General features: G+C 50.3%; 1 long non-coding RNA gene across 1 annotated transcript; it reads left to right on the top strand.

The window, feature by feature from the left end:
- The first annotated feature begins 302 nt into the window (after positions 1 to 302).
- Positions 303 to 9,821, top strand: LOC135534697 (uncharacterized). Its single transcript, XR_010454729.1, has 4 exons — positions 303 to 406; positions 865 to 947; positions 4,705 to 4,812; positions 9,750 to 9,821. It is a non-coding gene; the product is annotated as an uncharacterized LOC135534697 (long non-coding RNA).
- Positions 9,822 to 10,964: the final 1,143 nt, after the last annotated feature.

The following is a 10,964-nucleotide window of genomic DNA, read 5'->3' as shown; positions in this document are numbered from 1 at the left end:
CTGTATGACGTTTTTGTGGAGCTATGAGCCAGATTCATCTCAATGTTTTCAGCTGTCTTATGTGCATATCTATCTTGTAGGACATTCCTTGGCTGCTCTGCCAGCTTGGTTGTGGTTTTGGAAGAACCACTCAGGTCCAGAGGAGGCTGGTGTGAGGAGCTATAGGAGCACGGGCTCATTGTAATGGCTGGAATGGATTAAATGGAACCGTGTCAAATATATGGAAACCACATGTTTGACTCTGGTACATTGATTCCATCCCAGCCACTACACTGAGCCCCGTCTTCCTATAGCTCCACTACCAGCCTCCACTGCTTAGTTATATGTCTCCATTGTAGAAAAAGAAGAAAGGAAAGAAGGGCAGTAAGAAGAAGAAGAAGAAAGAGAAGGATCTGACAGCCGACAGGTCAGTGTCTGATAATATCAGTCGCCATATGGAGCAGATGATTGGTTGGCAGAGGGCAGGAGTATGATGTCATGGAGTGACCACCACTCCAATAGGCCTGGTTAATGATTAGTGTGTTTGTGACCTGCTCCCCCGCCCTCAGTTTAACACCATCTTTCTCTCCCTCTCACCCGACTTACCATTCTCTCTCTCCTTTCCTTTCTCTACTTCATGTTTATCTCTCACTTTCATTGCCCTTTTCTCTCACTCTCTGTCCCTCCACACTCTCTCTCTCTGTGTCTGTGTCTTACTCTCTCTCCCTCTTTCTCTGTCTCTCTCTCTCTGTGTCTTACTCGCTCTCCCTCCCTCCTCTCTCTGTAACTCTCTCTGTGTCTCTCTGTAACTCTCTCTCTCTCTCTCTCTTTGTGTCTCTCTGTAACTCTCTCTCTCTCTCTGTCTGTCTCTGTCTCTCTCTCTAGAACCCTTGAGTCTCTGTATGAAGAGCTGGTGCTGGAGGGCTTCTTGATTAGACCCTTGAACATCAAGCTCTCTGAGTACATTGGTACGGTACTGACATCTCACACACACATGCACACAGCGCGGAAACTATTCAGACCCAATTTTTGTCACATTTTGTTACCTTTTTTCCCCCTCATCAATCTACATACAATAGCCCATAATGACAAAGCAAAAACAGGTTTTTAGAAATGATTGCAGATGTATTAAAAAAATGAATAAAACTGAAATATCACATTTACATAACTATTCAGACCCTTTACTCAGTACTTTGTTGAAGCACCGTAGCACCGTCAGTGATTACAGTCTCAAGTCTTCTTGGCACACCTGTATTTGGAGAGTTTCCCCCATTCTTCTCTGCAAATACTCTCAAGCTCAGTCAGGTTGGATGGGGAGCGTCGCTGCACAGCTATTTTCAGGTCTCTCCAGAGATGTTTGATTGGGTTTGTCACGTAGAGTAGGCCAGAAGGCTAAACTGGATAACCTAACCTCTATCAAAATAAAAAGATGGCGGAACCGCAAAAGTTCTTCTGTGCAAAGGTGTTTATTTACAAGTGATTCCGGAACAAAAAACAACAGTACTGCCATCAACGTCTACCTTATGGGACAGCTTAAAAACAATGCTGCCCCATCCACAGCTCAATCCAAACTGCCTCTCCATGACTGAAAGAGAGGCTCCTTTTGTAGGGCTAGCCCCTCCCCTCAGAACAATTAACCCTAATTAATTAATCAATTAACAATAGAAACCTACATTGTTAACTTATCTTATAATGGTGCAGGGAGGAGTGATGAATGTGTGTGCGTTAAAGAACCAAATGCTGCCCGCGGCCAGTGACGGACTTCTACGTCACAGGGTTCAAGACCGGGCTCTGGCTGGGCCACTCAAGAACATTCAGAGACTTGTCCCGAAGCCATTCCTGTGTTGTCTTTGCTGTGTTCTTAGGGTCGTTGTCCTGTTGGAAGGTGAACCTTTGCCCCAGTCTTAGGTCCTGAGCGCTCTGGAGCAGGTTTTCATCATGGATCTCTCTGATCTCTATCTTATCAAGGATCGCTCCGTTCTTCTTTCCCTCGATCCTGACTAGTCTCCCAGTCCCTGCCGCTGAAAAACATCCACACAGCATGATGCTGCCACCAGCATGCTTCACCGTAAGGATGGTATCAGATTTCCTCCAGACGTGATGCTTAGCATTCAGGTTTCATCAGACCTGAGAATCTTGTTTCTCATGGTCTGAGAGTCTTTAGGTGCCTTTTGGAAAACTTCAAGCAGGCTGTCATGTGCCTTTTACTGAGGAGTGGCTTCCGTCTGGCCACTCTACCATAAAGGCATGAATGGTGGAGTGCTGCAGAGATGGGAGAACCTTCCAGAAAGACAACCATCTCCAAAGAGGAACTCTGGCCCTTCTCCCCTGATTGCTGAGTTTGGCTGGACGGCCAGCTCCAGGAATAGGCTTGGTGATTCCATTTTTTTTCCATTTAAGATTGATGGAGGCCACTGTGTTCTTGGGGATCTTCAATGATAAAAAAATGTTTTGGTACCCTTCCCCAGATCTGTGCCTCAACACAATCCTTTCTCAGAGCTCTGCAGACATTTCCTTCAACCTCATGGCTTGGTTTTTGCTCTGACATGCACTGTCAACTGTGGGACCTTATATAGACAGGTGTGTGCCTTTCCAAAACATGTCCAATCAATTGAATTTACCACAGGTGGACTCCAATCAAGTTGTAGAAACATCTGAAGGAGGATCAATGGAAACAGGATGCACCTGAGCTTAACTTTGAGTCTCCTAGTAAAGTGTTCGAATACTTATGTAAATAAGGTATTTCTGTTATGTATTTCATATACATTTTCCAAAAATGTCTAAAAACCTGTTTTTGCTTTGTATTTATGGGGTATTGTGTGTATATATACATTTTAGAATAAGGCTGTAACGTATCAAAATGTGGAAGAAGTCAAGGGGTCTGAATACTTTCCCAATGCGCTGTACATATAAAATGTTGGTGACTTAGGTCTGGCTTCAGTCAATTGGATAATCCTTAGTCACAGCTATATGAATGTTCATGCATACGTGTGTGTCTGTGTACTTTGGTGTGTGTGTCTACTTGCTTTGGTGTGTGTGTCTGTGTACTTTGGTGTGTGTATGTCTACTTGCTTTGGTGTCTGTGTACGTTGGTGTGTGTGTCTACATGCTTTGGTGTGTGTGTCTACATGCTTTGGTGTGTGTGTCTACATGCTTTGGTGTGTGTGTCTACATGCTTTGGTGTGTGTGTCTACATGCTTTGGTGTGTGTGTCTACATGCTTTGGTGTGTGTGTCTACATGCTTTGGTGTGTGTGTCTACATGCTTTGGTGTGTGTGTCTACATGCTTTGCTGTGTGTGTCTACTTTTTTTTTTTAACCTTTATTTAACTAGGCAAGTCAGTTAAGAACAAATTCTTATTTTCAATGACGGCCTAGGAACAGTGGGTTAACTGCCTGTTCAGGGGCAGAACGACAGATTTTGTACCTTGTCAGCTCGGGGATTTGAACTTGCAACCTTTCGGTTACTAGTCCAATGCTCTAACCACTAGGCTACACTGCCGCTTTGGAGTGTGTGTCTGTGTACTTTGGTGTGTGTGTGTCTGTGTACTTTGGTGTGTGTGTGTCTGCGTACTTTGGTGTGTGTGTGTCTGCATGCTTTGGTGTGTGTGTCTGCATGTTTTGGTGTGTGTGTGTGTGTGTGTGTGTGTGTGTGTGTGTGTCTGCATGCTTTGGTGTGTGTGTGTCTGCATGCTTTGGTGTGTGTGTGTCTGCGTGCTTTGGTGTGTGTGTCTGCGTGCTTTGGTGTGTGTGTCTGCGTGCTTTGGTGTGTGTGTCTGCGTGCTTTGGTGTGTGTATGAAAAGGTGTGTTTGCTCACGAGTGTCTAGTAGGGCCAGCTGGATATCAGACAGGGAGCCTGCCTCATCTCCACAGGGATTTATGACTCAATATCCCACTCTGTGCCTCATTCCCTCCCTGCCTCCCGCCCTAGATGTCTCGCTGCGGCCATGTTGCAATAAGGGTCAGGATGACACCACACTCTATCATGTTGAACAGACAGACACACACGCCTGGCTCCCCAAAACCAGTTACTGTTGGTTTCAATTATATCCACATACAGTGCCTTTGATGTTGGGAGGGAGTTTGGAATGGTTGAGGAGGAGAGTCCGGCAAGAGGGACAGAGAAATAGATGTTGATGTCTTGTCTATGATAGTGGCCGAAATATACCTTCCCTTATTTCAGTTCCAGACACAGTATAGCTCGATGCCTTGATGCCTAGAGGCTCCTGAAATACAGCCAATTAATGTCTAAGTTGCATTAGTACAGGTTTCTGCTGAGTTGATTTATGTCTGAAGATATGCATCAGCCAATGTACAAAGAGCAAATTCCATACCTCAAGACTATTGTCTGATGGATGTCTGACTTCTCTCCCTCCCCCTTCCCTCTCTCTCTCTACCTCCCTCCCTCCCTCGTCTCTCCCTCCCCATCCCTCCCTCGTCTCTCCCTCCCCCTCCCTCCCTACCTCCCTCGTCTCTCCCTCCCTCCCTCCCTCCCTCCCTCGTCCTCCCTCCCCCTCCCTCCCTCCCTCGTCTCTCCCTCCCCATCCCTCTCCCTCCCTCCCTCCCTCCCTCCCTTCCCTCCCTCGTCTCTCCCTCCCCTTCCCCCTCTCTCTCTCTCTCCTCCCTCCCTCCCCCTCCCTCCCTCGTCTCTCCCTCCCCCTCCCTCCCTCTCTCTCCCCCTCTCTCCCTCGTCTCTCCCCCTCCCTCCCTCCCTCCCTCCCTCCAGGTGAGTTCAGCTACCTGGGTACGACCCTGCGCCAGGCAGACATTGAGCCCATGCCCTCTCTGTCAGACGTCAGACAGCTCATTGCCCTTTATGGGATCCTGCCTCTGGGTGAGTGAGAGAGAGCCCAACCCATCCACTCATCAGTGTGACTGTGATCACATCACCCCACAACCTGGCTAGTCTGATTCATACTTATTGTACTTGCAACACGCACGCACGCACGCACACACACACACACACACATGCGCACACACGCACACGCACACTCACACTCACGCACACGCTCACACACACACCTTACATACTACACAGTATAACATTACTCACTAATATCTGGATGTGTGAGCTAGATCAGTTCTTTTAAAGCCACCTTCCTTTGATGCCATGTGGCCCATGATAACAGTTCGGGTTCATTCGTGATGTCTGTATGAAAGTCAGTTCAGGACTGCTTCCCTATGAAGCACTTTAACTGCGAGGATAGGTACAAGAAATTGACCATGACCACCTCATAATCCACCTCACTCCCTGCCCATGTCTCCCTGCTTTAGCAGGATTAAGGGGGGGGGGGGCTTTGATCCTTCAGCCACTCTCTCCTGGCTGATCTTTTCTGTCACTGTCTCTGCCACCACTATGCTACAGCTGCAGAACACAGGGGAGTCGGGTAACAGTGGTCCAGAACCCAGAATAGAATAGAACAGCACAGAGAATAACATAGAATACTAGATGAAAGTAGAACTGAATAGAACAGAATAGAACAGAAATACAGAACAGAATAGAATATTCCACACCACTAGATCATCTAGAAGCAGCTAGTGGGCTGAAGCTAATCCAGGGATCCTAATAGAATACAGCTCACTGAAGTTCACCCCAACCCTGATGGGACGTGATCTTTCTCCCCAACACGTCTCATGTCACCTGGCGTTAAGACCCATTTCCATCCCATCCCCCTACACCAGCGTCGTGGACCCCCAGACGTAGCTCCCGAAGAGGGGAGGGTTACTGAACAAACAGGCCACCCACCCTGGAGAAGAAGATGGTGTCTTTCAGCACCTCAGACCTAATCAAAGGCAATATGACGACCAGAGGCCTGGATGGGCTGGTGTGGATGTCCATCACCACCATCATCATCACTACCACCACCACCTTCGTCACCTGCAACACCACCCCCTCCACCGCTACCATCCCCCCCACCACCATCACTATTATCATCACCAACACTACCACCACCGCCACTAGCACCCCTACCATCACCGCCACCACTACCATCACCACCACTAAAACCACTACCATCACCACCACTACCATCACCAGCATCACTAACACCACCATCACCAGCATCACCACCACCACTAACACCACCACCACCACCGTCACCACCACTACCATCACCACCACCACTACCATCACCACCGCCACCACCTCCACCAACACCACCACTACCATCACCTCCACCACTACCATCACCTAAACCACTACCATCACCACCACCTCCACCAACATTACCTCCACCACTACCACTAACACCTCCACCACTACCACCTCCACCACTACCACCATTACCTCCACCACTACCACCTCCACCACTACCACTACCACCATCACCTCCACCATCACCGCCACTACCACCACCATCACAACCATCACCACCACCACTAACACCACCACCGTCACCACCATCACCACTGCCACCACCTCCACCAACACCACCAACACCACCACTACCATCACCACCATTACCTCCACCACTACCACCTCCACCACTACCACCTCCACCACTACCACCTCCACCACTACCACTACCACTACCATCATTACTACCACCACTACCACCTCTACTACCACCATCACCACCACTACCACCACCACCATCACCATTACCTCCACCACTACCATCATCACTACTACCACTACCACCTCTACTATCACCATCACCACCACTACTACCACAATCACCACCACCACCACATCTACCACCACTACAATCACCACCACCACGACCACCACCACCACCATCATCACTACTACCACTATCACCTCCACCATCACCACTACTACCAGTATCACTACTACCACCACCACCACCATCACTACTACCACCACCACTACTATCTACCACCACCACCATCACTACCACCACCTCTACCATCACCATCATCACTACCACCACCACTACCACTACTACCACCACCACCTCTACCATCACTACTACCACCACCACCATCATCATCACTACCACCACCACCACCACTGCCATCACCACCACCCCACCACCTCTACCACCTCTACCATCATCACTACCACCACTACCACCACCATCACCACTACTACTACCACCACCACTACCTCCACCATCACCGCCACCACCATCACCACCACCACCACTCCCACCACCATCACCACCACTACCACTACTACCACCACTACAACCACCATCACCTCCAGCATCACCATCATCACTACCACCACCACCACCACTACTACCACCACCACCACCATTACCATCACCACTACCATTACCACCACCACCACTACCACCTCTACCATCACTACTACCACCACCACCACCACCATCATCACCACCCCCACCACCTCTACCACCACTACCATCACCACCACTACCACCACCTCTACCATCATCACTACTACCACCACCACTACCAAAACCACCACCTCTACCATCACCACCACCACTACCACCACCACCGTCACCATCACCACCACCACCGCCACTACCATCACCACCACCACCACCACTAACATCACCACCACCACCACCACCTCTACCATCACCACTACTACCACTACCACCGCCACCATCACCACGACTACCACTACCACCGCCACCATCACCACTACTACCACTAACACCACTACTACCACCATCACCACCACCACCATCCCCACCACTACTACCACCACCACCACCACTACCACCACCGCCATCACCATCACCAAAACCACCACTACCACCTCTACCACCACCACCACTACCATCACCACTACCACCACCACCATCACCTCCACCATCACCACCACCACTGCCATCACCACCACTACCATCACCACCACCACCTCTACCATCATCACCACTACCACTACCATCATCACCTCCATCGTCACATACTACAGTTTATTTATACCTGCACTGTGTACACACAACACTGCCTAAGCTTCCACCTCTTTTTATGAAATGAATCACAACAGGACATTGTTTTGTTTTGTTGTTCCTGAACTTTATTGTCATTCTCACCAAGAGTTGGCTCAGTTTCAGTTACTCTGTGATGATTCAGAGATTCCTTAGAGACTGGTTTGGTTTTCTGAAGTATATTGTATATTGGAGGAGGCTGGCTAGATTGTGTCCTTGGTAGAGAGATATCTCTGTGTGCTCCCTTTTGTTAGCGATTACAGCCAATTATCCAGACGGGCTGCTATCTCATTCTCAGTGGTGTCTGTTATTTTCACAAGAAAGTGACAACATTTGAACATGATAGTGTTCCTTCTTTTAACCTGTGTTTGACCTTATTGTTCAAGCTTCTACATTTCCTTTCCTATGGAAAAGGACAAGTGCACGTTGCACTAGTCAATTGATCAGCTAATCTGCCCCAGATGGGTTAGAGGCAGGAAGGAGATCATCATTAGACCTTAATGGGAGGAGTAGTCTTCTAATCAGTGCTCATAGTGTACCTAATGAACTAACACTGTGACCTGATCTAACAGAGAGTGAACTGACCCTATAAACAGCCTGCAGCATAGAGAGAGAGAGAGAACAGAGGCCAGAGCCTGTTGCCAGCTATTGTAGTTTTAATGAGTTCCGGTCAGAGCAGCAGGAGCGGGACTTCTTGGCTGGACCTACCCCAGGGACAGGAGGGGATTCCTGGGGATAAGGGTTACATGGTTGCACCTGCTCTGGGTCTCTGGGTCTAGAGGTTAATGGAGGGGTGTTGTGATTGGATGTGTTTACTCTCACGTTCTGTGTCCTGGCCCTCTGGCCTCTGTCCAGCCTGGACTTTTAATCACGGTTAGTATCAGAGAGCACACAATGCTGCACCCTCAGCCCAGCCTCACTGCAACCTCACTGCACCCTCAGCCCAGCCTCACTGCAGCCTCACTGTAGCCTCAGCACACCCTCACTGCAGCCTCAGTACACCCTCACCCCAGCCTCAGCACACCCTCACCCCAGCCTCACCCAGGCTCAGTCCAGGCTCATCCCAGCCTAACCCCAGCCCAGCCTAACCCCAGGCTCATCCCAGCCTCAGCCTCATCCCAGCCTAACCCCAGGCTCATCCCAGCCTCAGCCCCAGCCCAGCCAACCCCAGGCTCATCCCAGCCTCAGCCCCAGCCCAGCCCTAACCCTCAGGCTGAATCAGCCTCAGCCCAGCCCAGCCTAACCCAGTATCATCCCAGCCTCACAGGCCACCCTAACCCCAGGCTCATCCCAGCCTCAGCCCCAGCCCAGCAACCCCAGTCTCATCCAGCTGGGTAAATTGAAAGACAATGTTTCCTGTGGTAGGAGGTTAACCTGGCTGAATCAGTTCTCAATGGGATAAGCACCAGTGCTGCTGCTCAGCCCTCAGAGACCTCACAGGGGCTACAAACACCTCCAGCCTGACCTCAGGCTCTGTTCAATCCGCATGTCCCTCCCTTCAGCTTTATGCTGTGATTGAAATTGAAAGACCCCTGTCCCCGCTTTAGACTGCATTCACCATCCCTGCATCTGTCGTCTCAATGCGAAATGACCTTCACATCTCTATCTGGAATCTGTAACACACTTCAGCTTTCCAGACTGAATCCCTTAGTCTCACAGGTTCATGGTTACTGCCCTGTATCTCATCCTCCCCCAGCCCTCCCTGTATTCACAGCTTGGCTCAGTGCAGTCTGGAGGTCCCTTATACAGTCCTTTCCTGGTCCCTCCCCCTCCCATCAATGGTAAGAATTACTCCCACCTAACCATCACCCTCTATATGTTATTATCCCTCTCTCTCCCTCCCTCCCTCTCTCCCTCCCTCTCTCCCTCCCTCCCTCTCTCCTCCCTCCCTCCCTCCCAGGTTCCCAGTCCGTCCATCAGAAGGCTCCCCTGATGAAGACTCTGCTGCTGGCTGGTCCTGGAGGCGTAGGGGGAAGAGGATGCTGGTCCATGCTCTGTGCACTGAGACCGGGGCCAACCTCTTCAGCCTGTCCCCCAGAAACCTGGCTGGGAAGTACCCTGGCAGGGAGCTGCCTCCCAGTACCTACTGCACATGGTCTTCAAGGTTTTTGTCAATCTGCTACTGTACATAGTGAGGAAGGCAGCAAAATGGTGCCATGTATGAGGGTAGAGGTCATTGTCTGGTTTGATTCAGATAGTATATGCACATACTGTATGCCCCACAAAAACACTTTGGCAGCGTACATGATTAGGTATCAGTGTTGTGAATGAAATGCCTGCTGGTGAAGTCAGGAATAAGCTGCACTATGAGCTGCTCTATGTGTTGCTCTGTCAGAGAGAGACGTGGAGGGAGAGAGAGGGGGCGGGGAGAGAAGGGGCGTCTCAGGGGGAAGAGAGAAGGGGCGGGGGAGAGAGATGGGGCAGGGGGAGAGAGAAGGGGCGGGGGGGAGAGAGAGTGGGCGGGGGAGAGAGACTGCTGGGGGTCCTAGGGCTAGGGTATTCACAGCTTGGCCTAGGGGGCAGGGGGACATTATACAGGGGGGCGGGGGAGAGAGAAGGGCGGGGGAGAGATCAAGGGGGTGGGGAGAGAACCAGGGGGGCCGGGGGATAGATATTTGTCTTGCTTGGACACCTCTCTATGCAGCTGTCCCTCTCAAAACAAGTCAGGAGCCCATAGCCACTAGCGACATTGTTCCCTGAATCTCGCCTGTCAGCACCCCCTCATTGGTCGGCCCCCTCTCTAAGTGCATTCTGGGATCAGGGAGCGTGTCCTGACAGCCCTTCCCCCTTGCTGAGACAGTGTTGTTTTCTAAAAGGCTTGTAACATTTGGGTGTGGCTGCCTCCCTCACCCCTCCCTTGTTTTTGTCAATGCCAGCCATGGAAACACTGCAAGTCCACAATACTGTTTCTCCATAAGCCTGTGGTGTCATTAACTACAGACTTACTAGCTCTCCTCCCCTATGGGACATAAGGCAACAATGAGCTCCTTGGCCACGTGTTGTGCCTCGCGATACGAGATGTTCATCTTGGCCAGCTCCTCCGTCACAGTTCTGCACCAGGAATTATTCTTCTCCCTGGTAGAGTCCACCTTTTTGGGATAAGGGTTATGGTTAG

The sequence above is a fragment of the Oncorhynchus masou genome, unplaced genomic scaffold (assembly GCF_036934945.1).
Source record: "Oncorhynchus masou masou isolate Uvic2021 unplaced genomic scaffold, UVic_Omas_1.1 unplaced_scaffold_3823, whole genome shotgun sequence".
Classification (NCBI taxonomy): Eukaryota; Metazoa; Chordata; class Actinopteri; order Salmoniformes; family Salmonidae; genus Oncorhynchus; species Oncorhynchus masou.
This window is presented reverse-complemented; position numbering and strand designations above follow the sequence as displayed.